This window comes from Choloepus didactylus, chromosome 2 (assembly GCF_015220235.1).
Source record: "Choloepus didactylus isolate mChoDid1 chromosome 2, mChoDid1.pri, whole genome shotgun sequence".
In the NCBI taxonomy this organism is placed as follows: Eukaryota; Metazoa; Chordata; class Mammalia; order Pilosa; family Megalonychidae; genus Choloepus; species Choloepus didactylus.
This window is the reverse complement of record NC_051308.1, coordinates 92597965-92621658: the sequence shown is the minus strand read 5'-3', so window position 1 is coordinate 92621658 and position 23694 is coordinate 92597965. Positions and strand designations below refer to the sequence as shown.

At 38.8% G+C, this 23694-nt stretch overlaps 1 pseudogene; it reads left to right on the top strand.

Moving 5' to 3' along the window:
* Positions 1 to 18751: 18751 nt before the first annotated feature.
* Positions 18752 to 23328, top strand: LOC119516620 (annotated as a pseudogene).
* Positions 23329 to 23694: the final 366 nt, after the last annotated feature.

Genomic DNA, 23694 nt, shown 5'->3' with positions numbered 1-23694 from the left:
GGCTAATCCAAGGTCAGTCACAAAGATTGTTCTCTGTTTTCTTCTACAGTTTTATAATTTTAGGTTTTATATTTAGGTCTATGCTCCATCTTGAGTTAATTTTTGCATATGCTATGAAGAATGGATCAAAGCTTTTTTGTCTCGTTTGCTTATGGATATCTAATTTTTCTAGCACTATTTGTTGAAAAGACTATCCTTTCTCCATTAAGTTGTCTTGCACCTTTGTCAAAATCATATGTGTGGGTCTATTTATGGACTATATATTCTATCCCATTAATCTGTATATCTTGATGACAAACCACTCTGTCTTTATTACCATAGCTTTCAATAGGTCTTGAAATCAGAGAATGTAAGTCCTCTAAATCTGTTCTTTTTCGAAGTTGCTTTGGCTATTCTAGGTCTTTTGCATTTCTATATGAATTTTAGAATTAGTTTGTCAAAATTCACCAAAAAAAACCACACAAACAAAACAAAACAAAACAAAACAAAAAAACAAAAAAAGCAATGCCTGCTGGGATTTTGATTGGGCTTGCAGTGAACTGTAGATTAGCTTGGTAAGAACTGACACCTTAAAAATACTGAGTCTTATGATCCTTGAGCACAGTATATTTAGGTCTTCTTTAATCTCTCTCAGCAAAGTTTTCATAATTTTCAATGTATAGGTCTTACACATCTTTTGCCAGATTTATACCTAAGTATTTCGTATTTTTAATGCTATTGTAAATGATATTTTAAAATTTCAATCCCTCATTTTTTGTTGCTAGCATATACAAATAGAATTTTGTATATTGAGCTTGTATCCTGAAACCTTGTTAAACTCATTTATTTGATCGGGTTTTTTTGTAGATTTCACAGAATTTCCTACATAAATAATCATGTTTATGAATAAAGAGTTGAATTCTTACTTTTCAACTTGATACTTTTTAATGTATTTTTCTCACCTTTCTAGACTGGCTAGAACCTCCAGTGCAATGTTGAATAGAAATAAATGGTAAGAGCAGACATCTTTGCCTTGTTCTTGCTTTGGGAAAAGCATTCAGTCTTTCATCATTATGAATGAGGTCAGCTGTAAGTTTTTCATTGAAGCCCTTTATAAATTTGAGGAATTTGCTTTCTATTCTTAATTTATTGAAAAATTTTATCAGGAATAGAGATGTTGGATTTTCTCAATGCTTTTTCTGCATCTGTTGCAATTTCCTTTTCTTTTCAGAATGTTAATAGGGTGAATTTCATTAATTGATTTCTAAAAATAAATCTTACATTCCTGGGATAAAAACCACTTGGTCATGATGCATTATCCTTTGTAATTATTGTTATATTAGATTTGCTAAAATTTTCTTACAAATTTTTTTTGCATCAATATTCATGAGGGATATGAATCAGTGATTTTCTTTCTAGAGGTTTCCATAGATGTCAACTGGGTAAAATTGGTTGACCATGTTATTTGTCTTCTATATCCTTACTGATTTTCTCTCTATTTTTCTATTAATTCATGAAAGAAAGATGTTAAAATTTCCTATTATAACTGTAGTATTTTATTACTTCTTGTAATTCTATCAGGTTTTGCTTCATGTATTTTGAAGCTTTATTATTAGGTCTATAAAGGTTTAGGATTGTGATGTCCTCCTGGTGAATTGACCATTTTGTCTTTTTAAAATGATACCCTTAATCGCTGATAATATTATTTGCAATGAAATCTGTTTTGTCTGGTGTAAATATAGCCACTCTAGATTTTGTTTGTTAACGTGGTTGTCTTAGTTAGTGTGCCTTTTTGGATATATTATGTCCCCCAAGAAACAGCCATGATCTTTTAATCCAGTCTTGGGATATTTGGATTGTTTCTATGAAGATGTGACCCACTCAACTGTAAGTGATAACTCTGATTGAATAATTTCCATGGAGGTGTGGCCCTGCCCATTCAACGTGGGTCTTGATTTAATCACTGAAGTCCTATAAAAGAGCTTACAAACAGAAGGAGCTAAGAGCAGCTGAGAGAGACATTTTGCAGATGGCATTGAAAGCAGACTTTTGCTGATGCTTGAAGATGCTAGCTCAGAGTTTGCTCTGGAGAAACTAAAAGAGGACAAAACGCCCCAAGAGCAACATTTTGAAGAACACACAGTAGCTGAGAGAGGAGCTGGACCATAACCTGGGATCAGGAGACTCCAGTCATGTGCCTTCTCAGTTAACAGAGGTTTTCTGGATGCTATGGGCCTTCCTTAAGGCCAACTCATGTTGATACCTTAATTTGGACATTTTCATGACCTTCCGACTGTAAAATTGTAACCAAATAAACCCCCTTTATATAAGCCAATCCATGTCTGGTATTTTGCATAATGGCAGCATTAGCAAACAGGTACAGTTAGCTATGGCTTAGCCATGATTGCTAAGACCCAAGGAAAACATAATTAGGTCTTGCTTTATTATTTAATTTGGCCTCTTCTGACTTCTGACTGACTACTTCTAAATTTCCTCTCCTTATAAAGCTTCCAGTCATGTGGATCAAGGCCCACCCTGATTCAATTTGGCCCATCTAAAAGAGGATATTTGAAGATCCCATTTACAAATGGCTTACACAACCTAACTAATAACATTTTCAAATATCTAAATACAAATGGGTTCACACCCACAGTATGTGATTAAGACTTTAACATGTCTTTTGTGGCATACATGATTCAATCCCCAAAAATGGCATAACTTTTTCCATTCCTTTATTTTAACCTGTTTTTTTTATATTTAAAATGGATTTCTTGAAAGCACATATAATTGGGTCTTGCTTTATTATCCAATCTACAGTCTTAGGTCTTCTAATTTAGACTTCCTGTATTTAAAGAGATTAATAATATGGTTGGACTTAATTCTATCATCTTGCTATTTATTTTCTATTTTCCCATCTGATCTTTACTTCGTATATCCTCTTGTACTGCATCTTTTGGATTATTTAAGTATTTTTTATAATCCCATTTTATCTCCTTTGTTGGATTATTTGCTATAACTCTTTGCTCTGTTATTATATTTGTTGCTTTGAGGCTTCTAGTTTACATCTTCAACTTATTAAAGCCTACTTTCAAGGGTTATTCTACAACTTCATATGTAGTCTGAGAACCTTAAAACAATATACTTCAATTTCCCTCCTAGCTGTTGTGCCGTTTTCATTATACATTTTACTTCTGCACATCTTATAAATCCCACACAATATTGTTATTAGTTTTGCTTTAAACAGTCTTTTAAGGAAGTTTTAACTCTTTTAAGTAGATTTAAGTAATGAGAAGACATATATATTTTCCCATGTAGTTACCATTTCCAATGTTCTTTATTCTGTTGATCTAGATTTCCATCTGGTATCATTTTCCTTCTGCCTGAAGGACTTTCTTTAACATTTTTTGGTAGTGGTTTGCTGGTAATGAATTCTTTCAGCTTTTGCATGTCTGAAAAATATTTATTTCACTCATGTTTTATAAAGATACTTTCATTGGATTTTAAATGCTAGATTGACCGCCTCTGTTTGTTAAATACTTTAAAGATTTTGCTCCCGTATTTTCTGGCTTGCATTGTTTCTGACAAGAAACCTGTTTTCATCCTTATTTTTGTTTCTTTGTATGTATTTTTTTTTCTTTTGCTGCTTTTGAGATTTTCCGTTTCTCTCCGTTTTTAAAGCAACTTGATTATAATGTGCTTTGGTGTAGTTTTTTTTTATATATATGTGGGATTCTGTGAGCTTATTTGGATTTATGGGTTTACAGATTTCATCAAATTTGGAAAAATTTTGACCATTATTTCTTTGAATTTTTTTTCTGTCCTTCCATCCTTCTCTTCTCCTTTGGGGGCTCCAATTACATATATCTTAGATGGCTTAAAGTTGTCCCATAGTTCACTAATACTCTATTTTTTTCTCAGTTTCTTTTAGTGTCTGCTTCATTTTGGATAATTCCTGTTGGTATGTCTTCCTATTCACTAATGTTTTCTTCTACAATGTCTAATCTGTCATTAATTCAATCCAACATTTTTTTTCATCTCAGATATTATAGTTTTCATCTCCAGAAATTTGATTTGGGTCATTTTAAAACCATATATATCTCTATTTAATATGCTCAATTTTTTCTCTAACCTCTTAAACATCTGAAGCACAGTTATAATAATTATTTTTTAAAATGCAACTTTATTGAGATATATTCACATATGATATAGTCATCCAAAGTGCACAATCAGTTGCTCACAGTATCATCATATAGTTGTGCATTCATCACCACAATTTTTAACATTTTCATTACTCCAAGACATAGAAATGAAAATAAGAATAAAAATAAAAATAGAAGTATAAAAGAACACCCAAAACATCTCCTATCCCCTTCCCAACCATTATTCATTTACTTTTTGTCCCCCTTTTTTCTACTCATCTATCCATACACTAGATAAAAGGAGTGTAAGCCACAATGTTTTTACAATCACACAGTCACACCATATAAGCTATATAGTTACACAATTGTCTTCAAGAATCAAGGATACTGGATTGCAGTTCAACAGTGTCAGGTATTTCCTTCTAGCTATTCTAATATACTAATAACTAGCAAGGGAATATCTATGAATTGCACAAGAACAACCTCTAGAATGACCTCCCATCTTCATTTGAAATCTCTCAGCCACTGAAACTTTATTTCATTTCTCTTCCTCCTTTTGGTCAAGAAGGCTTTCTCAATCCCATGATGCCAGGTCCAGTTTCATCCCCGGGAATCATGTCCCACGTTGCATTTACACCCCTGGGAGTCATGTTCCACATTGAGGGGAAGGCAGTGAGTAACCTGCTAAGTTAGCATAGAGAGAGGCCACATCTGAAAAAACGAAAGAGGTTCTCTGGGGATGACCCTTGGAAAAATTATAAGTAGGCTTAGCCTCTCCTTTGCAGTAAGAAGCTTCATAAGGGCAAGCCCCAGGATTGAGGGTGTGGGCTACTACAATGGCAGTCCTCAATGCTTGTGAGATTATCAGGAATTCCCCAGGTGGGGAATTTTAATATTTCCACATTTTCCCCCAGTTCCTCAAGGGGGGTTGGAAATAATTTTTATTTTCTGCCCCAAATTACTCTGGGATGCATTGGGGCTTCATGCAAACCTGTACAAATCAAACAGATCTCATCTCCTATTCAAGGTTCCATGTCATTATGGTGTTTGAATAAACTGACCATATAAATTAAATTACATAGTGTGTTACAGAAAATATAGATTTCCCACCAAATAAATGCCTTTTCCTTTGGTCTCACATAGAAGTTGAAGTTTTAAAACAGTCAATACCATCCTTTTCCCTTTAGTCTGGTTTACCTTAGTCCTAACCAAGTCCATTTTGTTCATATCTCTAATTGAAGTCTGATCTGTTTTTCATCTTCTTTTAACATTTTGCTGCATGGGGTAAGGCTGACATTCATAGCTGCTGAAATCTGGCTCTGAGTCTCAGGTGTCACACAGATACCCAAAGTTCCAGGGACTGACCAGGTTATACACAAACAGCTCATCATCTCAGAATTTAGAAATAACTGTTACAACTCATGGATAGATGTGACTGCTGTAAGAGCTTACAATCTAGGAACCTCTACCATAAGCCTTCCCCTGATACCCTATGCTTTCAGATTCAATTCTCAGAGTTTGCACATTAAAGTTAGCCCACATTAGTGAGGCATTATAATGTTTATCTTTTCAATTCTGGCTTACTGCACTCCATATACCGTAAGGTACATCATACCTAGTTGCATACCTCACAACTTTATTTCTTCTTATTGCCACTCAGTATTCCATTATATGCATACACCACAGTTCACCATTCTGTTTATCAGTTGATATACCCTTAGGTCACCTCCATCCTGAATACTGCCATCATAAACAACAGTGTGCAATGTCCATTTATGTCCCTGCTCTCAGTTCTTCCAAGTATATACCCAATAACGGGGTTGCAGGACCATATGGCAACCCCATAGTAAGATTCCTGTGGAACCATCACCCTGCCCTCTCCAGATGGGCTGCACCATTTTACTTCCCCATCAACAGTAAATAGGTATATCCCTCTCTCCACATTTTCTCCAGTACTTGTATCCCTCTGTTTCTTTTTTTAACAGTTTACAATCCATTCTAAGTAAACAATCGATGATTCCTAGCATAGTCAGAGTTGGTACCTGGTTCTGTGTGCCCCTTTTCTTGGCACACAGCCCTTTTTTCAGTATTGAACTCATCTGACTCCAAAAGCCTCTGTTTTTATTTATGTATGTATTTTAATTTCCATCAGCCCTGCTTCCTCTCTGCCAGGAGTAAACTCTGGGTTCCCTTCCTGCTTTCTTCAGGTTTATCTGTGCCCGTAGCTGGTATTCAGTAATTCAAATTCATTAACTAAAACCGCATTTGGAGCTTCATTGAGCTACCTTCCCTTCCTCCTAGGAGACTGCTTCTTTATCCCACAGGGAAGTGTTTCAGCTCAGCCTGCCATGCCAGTGGGGGAGGGGCACCGGCTCTGAGTTTGGGGAGATTTACTTACAGTTCTTATGCTGAGATCTCAGCCCTTCCACCCATTCCAGACTGGTATATGATGTGTGTTTGGTCACAGATGTCCCCAACAGTTGTTCCAGATTATTTACTGGTTGTTCCTGGCTATATGCTAGTTGTACCAGAGGACTAACTAAATTCCAAACCTCCCAATGCCACCATCTTGCCCCACCTCTTATAATAATTATTTTAATGTCCTTGTCTATTAAGTCTACCATCTCTTTCTTTTTGGGGTTAGTTTCAATTGATTCATTTTTCTCTTCATTATGGCTCTTTTTTCCTGCTTCATTGCATACTTGTTAACATTTCATTGAATGCCACACATTGTGAATTTTACACTGTTTGATGCTTGTTAGATTGGTATGCCTATAAAATTTCTTGAGCTTCATCTTGCATTTCAGTTAAGTTACTTGGAAACAGTTTGATCCTTTTGGGTTTGCTTTAAGTTTCATCAGTAAGGAACATAGAACAGTGTTTAGTCTAAGGTTGATTGTGTCCCACTATTGAATCACAATCCTGTTGAATACTCTATTAGAAGCCCCATGAATTATGAGGTTTTCCACTCTGGAAACAAGAACTATTCTTAGTCATGTGTGAGCTCTGGAAATAATTTCCTTGAATCCTTTCAGTCTCCTATTGAATACTTATAGGTACCCTCTACTCTGAAAACCCTGGGCACCTTAGTCTCTCTGGATTCTTAGCTTCATCTCTTCAACTCAGGAAGTCCACTATGTTCTATGTGGGTTCCCCCTCCCTGTTCCACAGCCTGGAAACTCTCTCAAGGCAGTAAGCTGGGGTAACATAGGGCTCACCTCATTTGTCTCCCATCTCTTAGAGATCATTGTCTTTCATGGCCTGTTGTCCAATTTCTTGAAAATCATTATTTCATGTATTTTCTCCTGTTTTTCAGTCATTTCAAGTGGGAGAAGAAATCTCATCCCCATTACTCCATCCTTGTTAGAAGCAGAAATCACAACATGTAATTTAATCTTACTACATCTCATCTTGCAATGAATATTTTCTATCCCTATTTTTCAGAGGAGAAAACTGTGGCTCAGAGAGATTTAATTCTAAGCTAATAAAGAATAAACCCAGGATTTAAATTCAGGTGTGTTTCTCTTCAAAGCCTGAGTTCTTTTCACTGCTCCCAGCTCATGGGGCCATCTGAAAGGCATTTAGGGCTGGGGTTTAGGCCACTCCCTGGCTTCCGTGATCTGTATGATCTTATTCGAGTCTGGAATGTTTTCTATGCCAGGGAACCTGTTCCGGTTTGCTAATGCTGTCGTTAAATACCTGAAGTGGACTGGCTTTTATAAAGGGGGGTTTATTTGGTTACAAAGTCACAGTCTTAATGCCATAGAGTATCCAAGGTAAGGCATCAATAGAGTACCTTCACTGAAGAATGGACATTGGTGTCTGGAAAACCTCTGTTAGCTTGGAAGGCACATGGCTGGCATCTGCTTGCTCCTATGTTGCGTTCTTCAAAGTGTCCCTCTTGGCTGTAGCAAGCTCGCTCCTTCTGTCTGAGCTCTTATATAAGACTCTAGTAAACTATTCAGGGCCCACGCTGAATGGGTGGGGCCACACCTCCATGGAAATTATCTAAGCAGAGTCATCACCTACAGTTGCGTGGGTCGCATCTTCATGGAAATGCTCAATCAAAGAACTACAATCTAATCAACACTAATACGTCTGCCCACACAAGATTGCATCAAAAATAATGACATTTGGGGGGACATGATACATTCAAACCGGCACAGAACCCAAGAGAAACTTTCAATTGCTGTGTTCTAGGTCTACTCTTTAGGCCATGGGTGGCTTCCCTTCCTATTTCCCTAGGTCCCATGTTTTCAGCATGGTTTTCCGTCCCATTTAAAGGGATACATCTATCCTCCTTTAAAATTCCCTTCTCCCCCAAATGCTTAAGGCAGTGCCTGCTACACAAAAAGATCCTCTATAAATGATTATTGAATGAATAAATAAAAGAGTGCATGAGTAGAGTAGGTCAAAGTCACCTTCCTTAACTTCTCCCGGCACCCATGGCAGCAAGGTCCCCAGCCTCTGCCACCCCTGGAAACCAAACAAAATCATGTCATCAACAGAGATACAGTCTTCGGGCTCCATAAGCTCAAACAAGACCTATAGCTCCCTTGAAACTAACCCCCCATATGTATTTCTGAACTTATAAAAATTCACAAGGGAATAACTACTAAGTAATTTGAACTGTTGCGAAGAAAAGCACTAACTCAGGTTACATAAATAGAAAGTGGTAATTTCTTTTTTTCTCTCAAATCAGAAACCTAAGTCTGACATTCTAATTGAACTAGTTTTAGACTGTAAATGTAACCTAGAAGCCAAAAAACCATGAAATTCATAAAAGGACACTTTTCTTCCTAAGATACCTCTGCCTTAACTAACTCCTGCTGACCAGGTAATGAAATGGTTCAGGAACATTTCCTGGCATTTTCAGCCGTTACATGGAGACTTGAGCACTTTGCTCCCAGGAGGTCCTTTGCAGCCCAGTGGGCTATGGAACAAAGAGGAGGGACCAGAACAGAAAGTTCTGCCCCAATCCCACACACACGTGCCTGTGTCCTACAGGCATGGTGACATTGAGAATTGAGCCTTGGGAATTTAGTTCAATTTAATAGCTATTTATGCAGCCTGTGCTGTGCACCCAGCACAGTGCTCTTACTGGGGTGGCCTTTGGCTTCCTGTTCGGTGGAGGCCTCTCTCTTTAACTCCTCAATCACTGAGGAGAGAATTTCTAGAAGTAATACGTTGGGGCCTGGGAGGGTTGGCTTTGGAGAAGGACTGATAGTTCTGATAGCTTAAGGGCCTGTGATAGTTTTAGGAGTACCCAAAAGGTCTCTGCCCTTTCTAACCTTTCCTTAGCACACCACCAGGTCTTAAAGATGCTGCAGTGGTTCAGGCAAATCCAATGAAATATGCAGCATGAAATCGTTGTCTTCATTTGCATTTAATTGTGTATTAATTCATACTTTAAAAATTGGGTGTTCAATATGATAGTCATATCTCCCATTTATTCATTTCATCCTTAAGTGATAGATGCTAGTATTTTCTCCACTTTATGGATGAGGAAACTGGAAAGTTGTGTTAAGTGATTTACCAAACAAATTAGAAATTGAAACTTGATTAAATTTGGGTCTGCTGATTCTAGTTCTAATGCTCTTCTCACCATACCCCTTTCTCTCAGCAGAACCTCTTTATGGGACAAAAATATTTGTTTCAGCTTTTGGATTTGCATGTCAGTACTAAGCAGCACAGGGGTTGGAAAAAGCACCAACTTTTGCATTAGGTAAATCTGATTTTGATCCTGGATCCACCACATAAAAGCTTTGTGACTTTTGGCAAATAACGTAACCTCTCTGACTTTGTAAGAAACTACTCTTTTTTTATAAAGTGAGGGGAAAAGTACTTGCCTTCCATGGTTGTTCTAAATATTCTGAGAGATTATGTATGTAAGTGGCTGGCACACTAAATACACTGGGGATATCTACTATTAGTCTTTCAGTTCTCATTTCTTTCACAATGTATTCTCTCATTCAGTTCAATGTTCTCCTTCATAAAGCCATCTGTTACTATTTCAGCCTGCACAAATCTGCCTTTTCTCTTCATTACTTCAGCATTTACAGCCCTTACTGCCCAATTTAATAATTAATTATATATTGTTTCATATTCGTAGTCTCATCTCTGTAGCTAGATTGGAAGCTTTTGGAGGCCATTGGACTACGTTGGAGTTCTCTGGATGTTCAATGGTGTTGAATGCATTCCAGGTATGCAACAAATACTTGATGGAGTGAGATGGCTTTGATTCTTTTGGGAGTAATTCTTGTTGCCTTAGTAAAAAGCAGAAGCCAAGTTGTCTGAGCTTCATTGGCTTGTACCAACACGTCCAGCTCATGTCATTATACAGATAGCAAGAGGATCAAAGGCAGCCTAAGGTATGTCCCAGCACCCCGTATCTAGGAAAATAAGAGCTTTTGGTAATGTGTCTGTATTAGTTAGGATTCTTTAGGGAAACAGAATCAACAAGAGATATCTGTAAGTATAAAATTTTATGAAAGTGTATCACGCAACTGTGGGGATGTATGAGTCCAAACTCCGTAGGGTAGGCAGTGAACTGGCAACTCTGATGAATGCGTTCGAACTCCTCAGGAAGCGCTTTGCCAGCTAGCTGAAGAAGTGAAGGTCCTGTCTCTCTCTTCCTTAAAAGTCTTCAACTATTTGGATTAAATCCAGCTGACTGAATTCTCTCATTGCGGAAGACAGGCCCTATGTTGATGTAATTAGTTATAGCTGCAGTCAATTAACTGATGATTTAATAAACCAGCCTTCTGGTTTATTAACCAGCCACAAATATCCTTGCAATAATGCTTGCTTGACCAGACATCTGGACACCATAACCTGGCCAAATTGACACATAAACCTAACCATCACAGTATCTCCTCCCCAGGTTGCCCAACCTATGCACTAAGTGGAGGTGGCAGAGGGGCCAAACCATGGGTTTCAGAGTATCAGAGTTTGAGTCTCAGCTCTACTCTTACTATCTTTGGGCCCATGGGCAAGTTTTATTAGCTCTCTGAATCTGTTTCCTCTTCTTCAAAATGTAAATAATATCCTTCACAGGGCAATTGTAAAGATAAAATGAGATTTACTAAGTGGAAGGGTTTGGTAAACTATAATGTGGTATTAAATTTACAAAATTATTTTCTTAAGGGTGTTATTATTTGAACAAGGCAGGGGAGAATAAAGGGAAGGAAATAAAAAGAGAGGTAATTGAAGGTACCCAAATTGTGCTGGAAGATCAGGGATAATGAGAAAAAAGGAGGGTGAGAGAATTTCTGGGGAGGGCATCTGAAAATACCAGCAAGTCTGTGAGCCAGGTGCAGGGAAGGGGCCTACACAGAAAGGGGTTTTCCTTTTTTACGGGTCTGGAGTACTGAAGGAGACAAGCCGGCTTGAGGACACGTGGTGTCCAAGAGCAAGATGCCGCCCAGACTAGCAAAGGAGCCTGTGGACTGAGAAGGCAGAAGAACCTGTGCCAAACCAGTGGACCAAGTGGGATGATGTGACAATGGTCAGCTGATATTTACAAGCACAATATGAACCCAGCACTGTTGTATCTCATTTAATCTTCACAAACCCTCTGAGATGGGTGACACCACTATCCTGCTTCGCTGGTGAGGAACAGAGGCTTAGAGATGAATCATTGCAAGATCAGGCCTTGTTCTGCCTGACTGCAGATCCCACTTCTCAGCTATTATGCTCTACTCTCTGAGCCTTGTGAACGTCTGTCTTCACTCAGATCATTTGTTTCCCTTCAAGTATTTTACATTAGAGTAAAAACTACTTGTGTATGTGAATTCACCAGGGTGTGCGATGACTATAGTCTGAGTTGGAAGGTTGTTGCTCTGGAGAGGAGCAAGTGGGGGAAGGCCACAATACCGGGGGACAGTCTTTGGCAAATGCCCCCCCCCATACCCCTGAACACACACACACATACACACACAAACACATGTGTGCACACACGTTACGTTCTTTGATTTCCTGAGTTGTCGTAGCAAAAATTTACCAAAGGTAGTGATGGGCACCAGATTGGCAGAGAGCAGGGGGAGGGTGGTGAATTTTGGGTTGGAGACTTCTCTGCAGGAGCCCCATTTCTTCTCGGTGTTGTGGATCAGGATCACAAGCTGTTCTTCTCTGATGCATATTCACCTCTTCTTGCATCAGTGCTTATTTCCAGAGCTCTGCGGGGCCTCTTATAAATCCTGACCATCTCCTGGGATGTGACCCTAATATTTCACTCTTCATACTGCTTGTTAGCCAAACATGACAGCATAGTCGGATGGGATGGGCCCGAGAGACATAAAAGGATTTTTTTTTAATGGCTAGAGGAATTGTTTAATCTCAGTATGAAAAGAGAATTCTCCATTTATTTCTTGAAATTTTTTTTAATTTTAAAATTTTTATTTTGAAATACATCAAAGCTTACAGGACAATTACACAAATAATACAAACCCCATAGAGAGAACTCCACCATACTCCTATCCCCTCAGATACACAGATCCACCAATTTTAACATTTTGCTACATTTGCTATATCATCCTATCTATTCATCAGTCTATCAATCCATCTGTCTATCTGTCTATCTGTTTGTCTGTCAGACAGTTTCTGAACACTTGAATATAGGTTGTATACATCACACTCCTTGGATACTTAACATTGCCATGTTCTTTCCTAAGAACAAGGATAACCACTTATGTATCCACCTTAAGTGCAGTTATCAAGCTCGAGAAATTTAATATTGATGTTAAACTTACAGGCTATATTCCAATTTTTCACATGGCCCAGTGATGTCCCTTTGAGCCTTGTCTCCTCCCTTGTTAGAGCCTATCCAGGATCTTATATTGCCTTTAATTGTCATTGTGTCTTTTGTTGCTCTTTCTTTTTCTTTCTTTCTTTTTTTTTTTTTATTGTGGGAACAAATACATAATATAAACTTTCCCATCTCAGCCAATCCAAACCAAATCATTCTGTGGGATCAATCACATTTACACATTGTTCTTTGTCTATATTTCCTTTAGCTTTTGAGCATATTTAGGACCAGTTTTTAAAAGTCTTTGTGTGGTATGTCCCAGATCTGGTCCTCCGCACTGATGATTTCTAATACTTCAATCTTCTTCTTTGCCTGGGCATCACTTCCTGTTTCTTTGTGTGTTTTGTAATCTTTTGTTGAAGCCTGGATATTTTGATATTTTAATGTATTACTATGATTTAGTCTCTGAGACATCTGTTCCTTAAGCTGGTATCCAGCTAATGTTCCAAAAGAGCTTTCCTTGATTGCCAGGAGCTAACATTTAATAAAAAAAAAAAAAAAAAAAAAGAGTAAAAAAGAAAACACCTTTCCCAGTCTTTGCAGATTGACCTGCGGTAGTGCTGTCCTTCAGAGTTTATCCATAAAATGAAATTGGAAAATAGCTCGAGGCCAAAGCATAAGTGCTGCTCTGATCCTTTCTGCACGTGTCTTGTTTGGGCATACACGTGTGGCCCTAAGAACCTCCTGTTTATGTGGATACCAATATCCCTCCTTCCCTAGGAAACAGTTTATTCATGGTCCTGGGCACTGCACTATATATCCTACAGCCAGAAATCCCTTGCTCCAGGTAGCATGACTTGACTGTTTGCCCACAACTTTCCGTAGGAGAGCTCAGTGATCTGCCTTCTACACAGGGCAAGTCCTGGGATGGGGAGTCCCTTTAGCCACCACCAGAGAGATTGGGCCAGACATATATGCTCCCAGTATGTGCACAAGGGATATTCTGCTCCCCCTGGAATCAGGACCAGGGATCTGCACTGGGAGTGTGAGCTAGCTCTGTACTGAGCCAGCGAGGGGTGGAGGAGGGGCCAGCCAGGGGGCTACATGAGCCTACTTCTTTTAAGTAGTCTTTTCCTTGATTTGGTGCTTGCCTGTTACTGCAGTTCTTTAACCGTTTTCTGGAGCTTTGGGAAAGATTTTGTTGATTGTACAAAGCTTCTGTTGAAGGACTGAGTCCTGGAGTATTCCATCCGACCTTGAATCTTTTTGTCACCTCTTTATGGCAGCCAGCTGTACACGTACAAAGATGAATAAGAAGTAACCCTTTGACCCAGAGGGCTAACATGAAAATGCAAATTTGACACAGTGTGATTATTATGAGAATAGAGGTTCCAATAATTAAAGCCACCCTCAATTAGAATGTATTGTAAAGTAAGGTCATGATTTTCCCCTTCTCTGGAAGGTTCAAGCAGATGCTAGATAACTAACCACCTGGTTTTGATGGGATAGACTGGATTCCTGCACTGGATGGGGATATGGCTATATGACTTGAAAATAGTCTGTTCCTGGGGTGCTAAGACTCTATTATTTTATGTAGCAGCTACAACGTTGTGGTAGTTCTGGAGTTAAGGCAGCAGTAATATGGCTGATGTTCCCAACTGCTTCCCCCAAATCCATTCTCTCCTTTCTAAATAAGAGAAATCCAATTTTGTCCCAATTATGCCCAACTTAAAAAAGCCAGTTTCCCAGGTTCCCCTGGAACTAGGGCTGACCTGTTGACAAAGTTCTGGCCACTGAATTGGAAGTGAAAGTTTCAAAGTGAGGCTTCTGGGAAATCTTGTTAAATGGTGCAGGGTCATCTGGTAAGGAGCTTTTTAAGTTTTACCTTTTGTCTTCTCTCTCTCTCTTTCCTATTGGAAAATGGCTAAGATGCCTAGAAGTGAGGCAGCCATTTTATGACACAAATCACAGCTAAAGATGGCAGGGCAAGAAAAGAGAAGCAATCTGTTTCCCTGGTGCCATCATAGAGTCTCTTTACCAGCAGGGACCCCTTACATGGGGACTTTTTGTTACAAGAGAAAATAAACCACTATTTAGTTAAACCATTGTCACTGGTTTCTCTTACTTGCAGCCAAATGCAATCTTAACTGATGTACACAATATAGTGAAAAGCATTAGAAGACCTGGACTGAAATTATTTTTCACTGTTCACTATCTATGAGATATTAGGCAAGTTAGATCGATCTCATTGACCTTAAGCCTTCCCGTGTGTCAACTGATGATAATAATACCTATCTTACAGGGTTATTAGGACGATTAAATGAGATAATGTGGGTGAAATGGCCTTGCAAAGTGCCTAGTACAGGGAAAGACTTCAATAGTTGTTTAATTTTTGTAGCTGGAGATCTCTCTAAATGAAGCCCTGAGACCATTAAAAATATGCTCACTTATTAATAGGAAATCCCTGAAGTGGGATGTATATGTTAGTGGGATATGGAAAAACAATATTAGAAAATATTAAACAGTATTAGAAATTATATTCAGATTTATTTTCATCTTCTTTTTTAAAAATTTATATTTTGAGTATGCCTTATATATAAGTGCAGAAGTACATGATATAATTTACAAATAAAAAAGTGAATGTGTAGGGTGCATATGTAAAAAAGGCTTGGAGACAATTTGAGCATCACTTATGTTATTATCACTTGGGTTGTTTGTTAAAAATGCAAATTTGGGATCCCCTTGAATCGGCAGCTTGACTGTGGGACCATGAAAATTGCATTTTAAAAAACTGCCTAAATGATTCTTTATGTTCACCCAAATTTTAGAACCATTGATTAGAGGAATTTCTCTTTATATTTCCAAGACTCAAGGTACCATATATTTCTAGAATTTTGGGCCCTTAATATTTAGTTTATTTTCTTAGCTCTGTAGAGTAGTAGCATAAGACCGGTCAACCCATTATTAAGCCTAAGATTCCAATACATCTGCCTGAGTCTGGGCCTGCCAAAAGCAAAATTAAGGAGTAGATAAAATTTGCCTTCGTTGATGTTGTTTTCCTGGTTTCAGGTTGAGTTCCTCCTCCTCCTCCGGGCTCACCATGCCCTCGTAACAGCTCAGGTTTTCCAAGGACCCTTCACTCCTGCTGTTCTTCACTGAGACTGCATCATGTTCCCATTACCCAAGCAATACCCTTCAAATCTGTGTGCCGGGGAAACCCGCCCCTGCGGTAGTGATGGACTGCTCAGAGAAACAGTCTGGAATAATTGGTGAAAAGAGCTTCAGTTTTGGAATCATTCACATAATAAGCACTCAGAAAACGCACATTGATGTCTTATATGCTAGACACCATGCTAGGGTCTGTGGCTCTAAGAATTAGAAGGAAAGTAGTTCTTACTTTGAAATTATTTGAAGATTAGTATGGAGAAACACACACAAACCGTTAATTACTCTAAGGTGACTGCTTTGGTGTGTGTATGAACAAAAACCAGCAGGAGCATAGACGAAGCATGCCCAGGTCTGCGTGGGGAGATAATGAAGCCTTCATGGTAAAGGCATTGCATGAGCTGAAGGATAAGGAGTGTTTCTTTTTTCTTTACTTCTTTCCTTCCTTTCTCTTTTCCTTCTTCCTTTCTCTCTCTCTCCTTCCTTCCTTCCTTTCTTCTTTACTTCTTTCTGCCTTTCTGCTTTCCTTTCTTTCCTTCCCTTCACCTTTCTGCCCTGCCTTTTCTTTTCTCCCTTCCTTCCTTCCTTCCCTCCTTCCTTCCTTCTTTTGTTTTCCAACACACACATTGGTGATCACCCATTCTGGTCTTTGTTGTCATTGTTGAGTAGGCAGCAAAAATCCTTTATCTATGACATTGACATAAACAAAGGCAAAAATTTATTTTTACATAATCTGAGCTGATCAGAAACCAAGGGGGCTTAAAAGAAATTCAGAAGCTCTATTCCTCTAATTAGATTGTCAGCTCTTTGAAAGCAGAGACTGTTTTTTCCACCTTTGTGCCCTTGGTATCTTGCCTAGTACCTGGTGCACAATAGGTGCACAGTAAGTGGATGTTAAATTTAATTAAAATAAAAAATCAACAAGATGTACCTTGCCTTCTCTTGGGAATTTCTGTTAAAAATATTGAATTTTGAAAATCAAATGATTAAATATACACAGGAACAGGGTAATGCTTAGGAGTATAAAATTGAGAGACAAGAAGACCTGGGTTCAAATTCCTTCTTCACCACTAACTGTGTGATGTCAGTGAAGTCACTTAACTTCTTTGAACCTGTACTCATTTGTAACACACACACACACACACACACACACACACACACACACACACACACAAGTCCCAGATGGTTATTAAGACAATGTCAGCACAGTGACTAGTACCTAATAATTGCTCAGTGCAGGTTATCTAGCTATTATACCAAAAATTTTGCAAGGCTAGGCCAATGGTATGGGTCTTAAATTTACAAAAACAGAAGGAGTTTCCACTAAGAGATGAACTAGATAAGAGAGAATGGATTAGGAGCCAGTCAGCTGAGGGAACCTACCTCTCAAATTGAGTTCCTTACTAAAGCTACTGTTGGAAGACAAGACAGTTCGGACATTGGAGTCATGGATACCAAGCAGTACAAGATGATGAAAGCAAAGTGCATTGTTGGCCACGGGTCACCTTATTGTTATCTCGGAAGTGCAGACCTTGTGCATCTCCATCTCATTCATTTTGGGAAAATGCTTTTTTTGCAAGTGGAGTGGAAAGAGGAGGGATGGCAGAAGGAGACTGGAGGACTTACAGGAGAGAATATTTGGGGCTAGGACCAAGTAGAATAATGTTATTACTGTTTTTTTTTTTTTTTCAATTAAAGAAGTTGTAGGTTTACAGAAAAATAATGCAGAAAATACAGAGTTCCCATATACCCCCTTCTCCACATACAATTTTCCCTGTTAACACTTGGGTTGGTGTGGTACCTTGTTACAATTGAAGAAACAATATTATTATAATCATACTATTAACTACCGTTCATAGTTTACATTAGAGTTCACTGTTTGTTTTGTATGGTACCATGGTTTTTTAAAATTTTTATTCTAGTAACTTATATACAACCTAACATTTCTCCTTTTAAACACATTCAAATATACAATTCAATGCCGTTAATTACATTCGCAATGCAGTGCTACCATCACCACCATCCATTACCAAAACTTTTCCATCACCCCAAATCCTACTGCTTTTTAACTCTTTGATTGCCAGGAACTTGGGTGAGGTAAAGCATTGGTTTATTCAGCTTTTATTCAGCTCAGAGCCCTGTTGACAACAAAGTGTGTCTGAGTCACAGGGGGTCAAGTGACTGCAGCTTCTCTGATGAGTCATTGTCTTGCTTCCACTAATGTCCCAGTGACTGGGGCTGACTTGTTTACTGAGAGAAATCTACAGCCATCTGCAGATACAGATTCTTGTGCACTCACCCACAGGGTCGAACAGGCTGTATTTGAGGTGCTTTTGCTCTCCTAACAGGCAGTAGTAGCTGCCTGATGAGATATGAGGATGCCCTTTCCTCTGATTTGGTATCAGAATGAGTAAGTGTTTAGATTTGAGCCCAAAGGATTGAGCAAGAGTTAGAAGATGTGAATGGGACTTATATATGTCAGTCAGGATCCCAGCAAGACAGATGGATGGCACATTCACACTGGGCACCTGAAGAGTGCTTAATAGAAAGATTATTTTCAAAGGTGTGGGCAAGTTTCAGGGAAACCAACAAGGAACGCTGCAGAGCCTCAGGGAAAGCAAATGTGGGAGTCATTCCGAGGCTGAAGAAACAAGGGGAGGGAGGTGCTACTAGAATCTGGAGAGAGTAGAAGTATGGAGAGGGCCACATGAGACAAGCTGTGGCCATCATTTGAGGGTCATAGCTGATGTATAGTGAAGGGAGTCAGGGGAATCAATACCCAACCTCGCTTTCCTTCCACCCTCCCATCTGGAATCCTTCCATTGCTTTGGATCCTTCCAAATCTAACTGGAAACCAGACAGCAAGGTTGCCATTGATGCAGTCCTGGGGAAAAGAGCAGAGAGAGAAAAGGGAGAGTGGTTCTAGAGGGATGAGCAGAATATCTAGCACAATTTACTAGTTATACAAGTCAGTTACCTGTCTGGTTCTCAGTTTTGTTCATCAATGAAATGAGGAAATCATTCTATCTATCATTATAGTGTTGTAAGAATGGAATTGTACAATGTTGTAAGAATGGAATTATATAATGTAGGTTAAAGAATTTGACAAGCTCTGAGGGACTGCATGAAAGTTGCATATGAAGTTGTGGACTGGCTGCTACCTTTCAAGAAGAGGAAGCTACAATGTCAAAGTCCCCATGGTAAATTCATTACTTCTCAGGTGGTTCACCATTCCTTCTTGAGATGCAAGTAAGTATATATCCCATACCTGATGCTGGGGGTGAGCATGGAGAACAAGGATGGGTGGGCTATATAAAAGGTATGACAGATCAAGGCAGAGCCACTATTCCCCACAAAGCCATTAATGAAAGGTATGAAGATGTGTATTCCTATATCTATATATGCATCTATGAAATGTATACAAATATACGAAGATATTTATCTATGTAAATTAAATACACATATAATGAAAAAGTATCCAAAGTGGAACAATATAGATCTGAATGATTAGAACTGGATAGAGACAATCAGGAAAGGTGTTCAAAAGAATAGAGCTTTGAGTTGGAAGCTGGGTGTTGAAGTGTCAAGCCACTGATCTGTCAGGGATTGTTATCCTCTTTGCAGGTTTAAAAATAGTACTTTTGAAAAAGAGGATGAGATATTTGAGTTCTTTGAGCTTCTATCTTTCTTTCTTAGTCATCTTTTTGTCTCCAACGTCGGGCATGGTATTCTGAAGGTCCTCAAAAAATGATTGTTAAATAAATTAGTAAAAAAAAAAAAAAATACGGTATTCATGCTATGCTACTGTACTAACTGAGAGAAGAGAATATGCGTGGAAAAAGTCTGCCTTGATCAGCGGTCTCTGACAAATCTTCCAAGGGTGTTTGAAATACCATTGCATGCAAAAGAGCAGACTCGATGAGTGAGCTTTGCATATGCTTTTGATTAATGATTTATATAAGATTAGTGTGTGCATAGACTACAATCATAGAAATTTCCAGACAGAAAATGACTGCTCTCTGGAAGATATTTAGTTTATTAAGAGCTTAAGATATGCCAGGCATGCTTTTCCTATCTTTCACTTCTGGAAGTAGAAAGAGAAAATGAATAAGAATGGTTATAGTTTCCCCAAATAGTTGTCAGGTTATCGCAAAGCCTAAAAACAGTGTTTAGCAGCCAAGCACTTGTTGCATGAATGTTAAGAGTCTAGGACTCAGGATGTGGCAATGAAAGGGAAAGTTATCCATCATCAGAACTGCTTTAGGCAAATATCAATGAAAATGATACTGATGTGATGCAGTTCAGAATCACTGCTATGGATGCAGAAAGCATTGGTCCTGAGCCCACAGGGAGAGCCCAGAGAACAGAGCTCTGGAGCAATGCCAAGTCTTCTTGGGCTTTGAGATGAGTCTATAGCCAGTAGTTCTTGGAACAGGCTAAAGGATGTGGAGGAAAAGCACAGCTTGCTCCTTCTATCAGCTCCCTGCAGAGGTGAGAGGGGAACATGGACTACCCAGAAGCCTGAGGACCACAGATAATGTTTGTTCCAACCCTGTGTGCCCTACCTCTGCAACCCCCCAGCTCAGGGCCCAAGTAAAGCTTCCCACAACCAAAGAAGAATTCTGCCACACCCCAACTTTAAACACAAGACTGCCAGCCCAGGGCAGGGGCTATGCATCATGGTGTATACTTAGGTGGGCCTTCCCTGTTACATTATAAGTCAACTGCAATATTCTAAAGCTATGCTGTTTTGTCCTTGAGTGGATCTCTAGTGGGATTTAGATGATAAATCCTCACGTGGATTTGTTCAGCTCTATTGAGTCATAGGCAGGAGGCTACTATTTGCAAATGGGTGATGGTGTGGATATGGAAATAGGTGAAGGACTTTTTCAGAAACAACATTTATTAAAACCATGCTATTAATGGTACATTTATTTCTTTGCTCTAAAGTTATTATTTAAAAAATTTTCCCAGGAAAGACAAATGGGACAAATAGAAAATCCCCACTCTGTGGGCTTGCATATCCCTTAAAGTAGGGCAACCAAAACTTGGGAGTTTCAATCCTGCCTTTTTTTTTTGCTGAGTGACTCCTGACCTTTGACAAGCCTTCCAATTTATGTTCTATGTCAAGGCATCCCTTTGTGTTTCATTTCCCATTTGTTCTAGTGTGGGAGATGATGGTGAGCTCCTACCAGTGTTGGCAGGTCCTTTGGGAGACTCCAAGAAGAAACCCATAGATGAACTCACTGTGATGAGGTTGTGAGAATATTCCCATGCGAGCCATCCATTTCAACAGCATTGACTTGGACTTGCTTTCTCCTTCAACAGGGCTCTTACCTCTTTCTGATGCCAGCTTCTTAAGGCAATCAGGGTAATAATGTGTGTCCCACTAGAGAAAGAGAAAACTGAGCATCCCCAGAATAGTCTCACATCACAGTTAGGTTTGTTATCTACAAAAATAGATTTACATTAAAATAGGGAAATGTGGAAAATGATATGAAAATAGAAATCTTTTTCAATAAGTAGGTTAACTCTTCTAGAATTCTTAAGTTTAGAACAGTTAGACTAAATACAGCACCAAATACTGGCCCAGGTATTGGGGGTGATGTCTGTAATTAGCCTCTGATTAGGTTTTTCTAAGTAATAATTTTTCTGTACTGCTAGAATTAAACTTCCAATCCCTAATACTTAACCTTTTCTCCAGAAAGTAGGGATATTCTGAAATGTTCTTAATTGAAAGCTGAGACTAAATCTTCATAGAATAAGAAAAATGTCAGTCCCACTGTCAAGAATAATGATACTTTTCTCATCACGCCCAACACACTCAGCCTTCCCCAAGTTAATTACCCAAGTTAGTAGTAGTTGAAGACCCCTTGTAGGCTGGGTGGTGCTTACCTGAATGTAAATTGATAGGATAATCATTTTTCCTGGGAGGTTAGGGTATGTCAAAATGGTTATCTTGGCAGGAGGAGAAGACAGCTAAATAGAGTTGATGGTCTCCAGGTGGAAGGTCATGAGAAGCTTCCTAAAATTCATTGTCTCCTTTTCACCATCATCTAACTCCTGTTAGAAACATATGAAGTCAAACATTTTGTGGGAGAAATAAGTTCAATCAATAGTCATTGGACGAATCTGATATAGATGTTCAGATGATGTTTACTCTATTGATTAGTTATTAGCTCTTTCCAGATGTGGCCCTTATCTTTAGAAGGACTAGAGATTTCTCCACTTCCCTTTCTCCGTAGTTTCTTGCCTCTGTGTTTTCAAGAGTGGATCTTATCATACCTCTGTGAGTCTACAAGGGCCATCAGCAATCACCACTAGTTTTGAGTTGTCAGAACTGGTCTTGAGCATTCTAAGATGCTGTCAAAAGGACTGGCACTGTTCCTCTTTTACCAGTGACTGCCAATATGGGCTGTGTTTACACCAAAACCATGAAGAAGGTGGCTCGGATCTTCACTGGAGAAGTCTTACATATGCCTGGACACAACTTCCACATGAACAAGCATGTGTGCGAGGAGATCACCATTAATCCCAGAGAGAAGGTCTGCAACAAGATGGCTGGTATGTCTTCCATGTGATGAAGGAGATTCAGAGAGGCCCCGACAGAGGAATCTCCATCAAGCTGCAAGTGGAGGAGAAAGGAGAGATAATTATGTTCCCAAGGTCCCAGCCCTGGATCAGGGGATCATTGAAGTAGATCCTGACACTAAAGAAATGCTGAAGCTTTTGGACTTTGGCAGCCTCTAACCTACAGATCAGTCAACCCACAATTGGGATGAATTTCAAAACACCATGTGGAGTTGTTTGAATCTTCCTGTTATGCTGTAATATTTTCGATAAACCTGGGGATAACACCATCACCACCAACAAAAAAGACCAGGACCTATTAAGAATATATAATGAGATTTCTCATTCCACGATGACTTCTTATTTGGATATTATCTGTTCAACAAAAATGTTCCCTCTTCTTCCTGGTAAGGTTGCCAGATAAAATACAGTGCATCCTGTTTTGTTTTGTTTCCTATATCTGGCAATGCTACTGTCTGGGCACTTCGCTAGACTACATTTCCCAACTTCCTTTGCAGAGGGTGTGGCCATGTAACTAAATTCTACCTGTGGAATGTCAGGGGAAATGTTGTGCCATTTCTAGGACTGGCCCACAAAAACTTCCCATGTGTACTCCTGCATGCTCTTTTCCCATTTTAGTTGATTGGAATGGAGAAAACTTGGGTGACTGGAAGCTGCAAGTTGAAGTCCTACTAGACTGACGAGTAGGCCTACCCTTTAAGTTGTTCACTTGTCCTATACTGTGTTTTTTTTTTTTTTAGCTTTAAGTCCATTTGTATTTCTAAAACAAACAACTTTATTATTTGATTATCGTCAATGTAGAAAAATGTGAAGATGCAGAAAAATGTAAAGAAAATAAAAATTATCTGGTATGCCTCCCTCAAATCCAGTAACAAAAGATTATGTATATAAATTTCTTTCTAATCCTTTTGTATGGATACATAGAAATGTAAAGCAAACATGGTACTGTAAAACGTTTACATATCCTTTTTCCACTTCAGATTACAAAGCAACCATATCTTTAGGATATTAAATATTTTCTGAAAATGTGATCTTCAGCTGGCTGCTTTAAAATCTATTATAGCTAGATCATTT